This window comes from Etheostoma spectabile, chromosome 3 (genome assembly GCF_008692095.1).
Source record: "Etheostoma spectabile isolate EspeVRDwgs_2016 chromosome 3, UIUC_Espe_1.0, whole genome shotgun sequence".
NCBI classification, from domain to species: domain Eukaryota; kingdom Metazoa; phylum Chordata; class Actinopteri; order Perciformes; family Percidae; genus Etheostoma; species Etheostoma spectabile.
Genome location: NC_045735.1, coordinates 27,319,814 through 27,324,402, shown reverse-complemented (window position 1 = coordinate 27,324,402; position 4,589 = coordinate 27,319,814).

Sequence of the window (4,589 nt, the reverse complement as noted above, 5' to 3'; positions counted from 1 at the left end):
TGTCCCCCCTTGGGCTTATTAGCAGGTGGTCACTCTAAAACACAGCAGTAGTAATTTGTAGTTTTCTTCAGTGGTCAAAGGGACATGTTGTTTATCTCAGATGCTTCAGCTTCAAGATGTGACATACTTTGCATTGTGTTTTCTTCAACAGTCTAGATTTAGATCAAAATGTAGAGAATTGATTCTATTTCCAGCCCTTTTGGTGTCTAGAGGAGATTTATCATGACAATATCACTAGCACATAGGAACAAGCACAAAACAACACAACATGCAAAAAATATTGTACAACAAATAGACGTGGTCGGGCAGTGTTGAGTGCTGAGGGAACATCAGTGACTTACATTTTGTAACACTGTTTCACTGTTTTCAGGAGCAAGACACCCGACTTAGAGAGACACAAAACTACTGCAAACAATGTATGTTTGTAGTAATTTGATTGACCATTGAACAATCACTTAAAGGTTCCCTGCCACATAAAACAATTTTAATTGCATTTTTTGAAATATATTAAGTCCATATGTGTTTGTGTTGTGTCGTGAATGTGAAAATGAACTGCCAACTCCTCTGTCAGCTCTAGCCACTGGAAAGAAATAAAAGGAGAAATCAGGCCAATTACAAAAGCCGGCTGATCTCGTTGAATATTAAAGAATTGGCACAAATTGTGCTGAGTCTTCATGGAGTCTTTCTAAACCTCACTAGAATGGCTTGGTAACAAGGTAACCAAGGCATTTTTTTCCAAAAACATGTTTCAGAGTCCATGGTAGAACTAGACATTACCTCAAATACCACTAATTTAAAAAAAATTAAGTGCCTTGAGTATTGAAGTTGTTGAGTTTTTTTTTCTGGGTGTTCTTTCACGCCACAGGGATAAAAGGCAGCATACAGCTTAGGCAGTGAGAAAATGTGTTTTTTCTGGTTTAAAGAAGTCATGTGACCTCTGTTTGTCAGACAGATTCAGTACTGGGCTTAAATTAAAAGCACCAATACTATCTAGGTATAGTGGCGGACCCAAATGCACTACTCAGACAGATAATAATAAGGGAAGTACTTTTATCGTCCAAAGAACAATGCAGGTGACAGTACAGCACGAGCATGCAACAATTGTTGTCAAAAGGCAGGCAGAAGTACAAAAAGAACAGGCGAGAATCGAGAACGGGAAACAGGCTAAAGTCCAAAAACACCAGGGCAGCAAACTCGAAACAAAATGCTGGAAAGAGTGACATACGGACAACTACAATCTGGCAGAGGTGTCGTAGAAATGGGGAGTATTTAAGTGCTGGGATGAGGGGAAGCGGAAAGCAAACAGGTGAATCAAATTAGAGGCGGAACTATCATACGGGCGGGAAAGAAGACAAAGGCAGGGAGACAAGTGACCAAGGACGTGACCACACAGTGCTTTTAAAAACAAAAGAGGAAGTAGATAAACTGACAGAAAACATGAAACACACAACAAAAACTTGACAAAACCATGACAGATACCAGGCACCATAATATAGAATATTGACAATATCCCTAACATGAGCCTGAACCGGATGTACACCAGATTTAAAAAAAAAAAAACGGAATTTAACATACGGGGTTATGCGCATGAGCTGAAAAAAGTGATTTTGCTACAACCCCTGCACTACTATTGGGATTTTCCAGTACTAGAGGTACCAAAAATCACTGTGACACTTTGTCCCCCCGAGATGATACCGATGGCCAAATTTGGGGCCCAGGCTCATGGACTAAAAGTTATGAAATACGTGTGGCAGGGCACCTTTTGAACACAGGTTCTAGCTCAAAGCCCCGGGCCTGTAAACCCGATCAGTAATCTGTCCATGTAGGAAGGCTGAAGGTGAGAATTTTTAAACATTCATCTAATTGTATAATAGACCTGATACTCAAGTGACAAGCAGCAATGTCTACTTCAACCTCACAGACATGCAGGTTTCTTTTGTTGCTTGTTTTCATTTTTTAAATTGTATTTAACCCTTATTTAACCAGGTAGACCGTTGAGAACAGATTCTCATTTGCAACAGCGACCTGGCCAAGAATAAATCCTAAACGTGCAAGACGACGTGCAGTTTTACATTCAATATAGTAAAAAAATACAAAACACAATAGGTTAGATAAAATTCTGATTAGGTAGGCATTACAAAGCCGGTGCAAAGTGCAATATAAGTGAGTCGATGAATATGCGAAAGCGATATGGTAATAACACAATATAAATAGACAGTCTAGTATATAAATGTGGAAATTAAGCAAAGAGTCAATATACAGTTTGTGCAAGTTGTGGTCTAGTCAATGAGGTAGATCTATAGATGTGCAAAAATTGACAACAGTGATGGGAAGAATAACAGTTAGGCATCACATGCCAAGCAAGTGCAAAAGAGCGTGAACAGATCTGACAGCAGTGCAGGTGAAATTGTGCAACTATGCAATGGGAAAAGACAGAGAATAATGGACTAGTGCAAAAAGTGCATGAATTATAGAGAACAGTTAGCACGTACAGTGATTGGACAGGAGTCCAGACTGAAGTAGGCTACTTTAAAGGCGATTAGTGGGATAAGGGTTTTGAGTTTTAGGGTTTTTTTGTTGTTCATTCCAGTCTTTTGCAGCTGAGAACTGGAAGGAGTGATGGCCAAAGGAGGTGTAGGTTTTTGGGGGGACCAAAGCGATGTATCTGTTTGAGCGAAGGCTGCGGGTGGGTAAAGCTTTTGTGACCAGTGAGCTTAGGTACAGCGGGGCTTTGCCAAGCAGGGACTTGTAAATGAGGAGATACCAGGCGTTGAGTGTGTAACGAGGGCCATTCAGCTGATGCATAGAAGTTGCAGTGGGGGGTGTTATGCATCCTTGCAATAAAAAATTAAGTTGCCAATAAAAATTTTATACGCTTAATTGTTCCTGTGAAAACCTGTATTGGTCTATCTGTAGTTTAAAACCTGGAGATGTACACAAAAAGCTATATGTTTGTGGTCTTAGCAGGAACCACGCTAAAAGTGTTTTCTCGCGTTCATTCATTTGTCCCTCGACTAAAAATTCTCTTATTCATTTCTGATGCACAGCATGAAGCCACTGTTGGCTGCTTGGTAGGCAATACTAGAACTATGTCTCCCTCTGCTGGACGGCCTTAACTCGCATGAAAAAACAAGTACACTGTACTGAAGTCCAGTTACAGATACTGAGATTCTAACCTGCATAAATATACAATAAAGATATTGTCCCAAGTATTTTGTTTGTGTGTTTTAATAGAACATATAGCTTCTGGTTCAAGACATTATCTAATCTTCATATGAGCTTGTTTAAAAGCAAAAGTTAATATTGCAATACAATGTATTGCTGGTTTCCAATGCAGATTGATAATTGACACTAACAATAGCCGTCCAATTATCATAATCATTATTGTGATATTCAGAAACTGCATGAAATGTATAGGATTTAAAAGTGGCAGTAGAGTACTCATAGCAGTAGTCTAATCAGCATCTTGACATGACACACCTTTGAGGTGGATGGATTATCTTGGCAAAGGAGAAATGCTCACTAACACAGATTTAGACGGATTTGTGAACAATATTTGAGAGAAGTACGCTTTTTTTGTATATAGAAGAAGTCTTAGATCTTTGAGTTCAGTTCAAGAAAAATGGGTGAAAAAACAAAAGTGTTGCGTTTATTATTTTGTTCAGTGTAAGTGACTTGAGTTATTTTATTTTCTCTCCAATTTATTGGCTCGTTTTTACAACTCCTTCCTGCTCTTCCCCACCACAACCTTTATCCCCTCTGCATAGTGTCTCAACCAGTCATCATGAGATGCGCTTCCGGTGTGCTGGAGTGTGTCCTCGTGCTCATCCAGCATTTCCTCTGAGGAGGAGATGGGCCTCAGGTGTGCTGGGAGGAGTACTCAGTTTTATGCCTGACAAGCAAAGCACAACCAAAACACCACACCATATATATAATAAAAAAATAAGGAAACACTAGCTGCCTGGTTACACTTTGTGACATACCGTCGTACGTTCAAAGGTTGTTTTAGTCATGCAACAGAAAACTCAGATTGGACAGGTAGATTTACCTTCCAGAGATCTGAGAAAAGGTTAACTGTAGTCCTCATAAATAGACCAGAGTTTAAAATGCCAACACAAAGATGTTCCAAGGTAGGACATCCGTCCTAAATGAGTAAAATCTGGTGGAATTTCCTTCGGCAACAGAGCAATCCCGGAAGTGGAACGTTGTTGATATGGATTAATCACCGCGTAACACTGGAAACACTGACTACCGCGGCAAGCCTAATGTCCGTTTGGCCAGTTTATGACAGAGACCTGTGAACAACCCACTGCAGTAGTTGAATGTACTCTGAAATAAAATGATGTGCATGCTCCATTTTATTACTGGGAGAAAGAAAACACATTTTCAGCACTGTTTTGTGCGTACGCCACGTTTATAAATGAGACCCCAGGCCTTCCCACACAAAGGTTGTGATTTATAAAAAAACAAACTTGATGGGAGAAAATGCAAACTCTGGCCCATGCGAACGCACATTTTGGAGACAATGGGAATTGGCAACGTACATGGTGAGGAGGTGAACTGAAGTCAGACTGCAGAAAGTACATGTG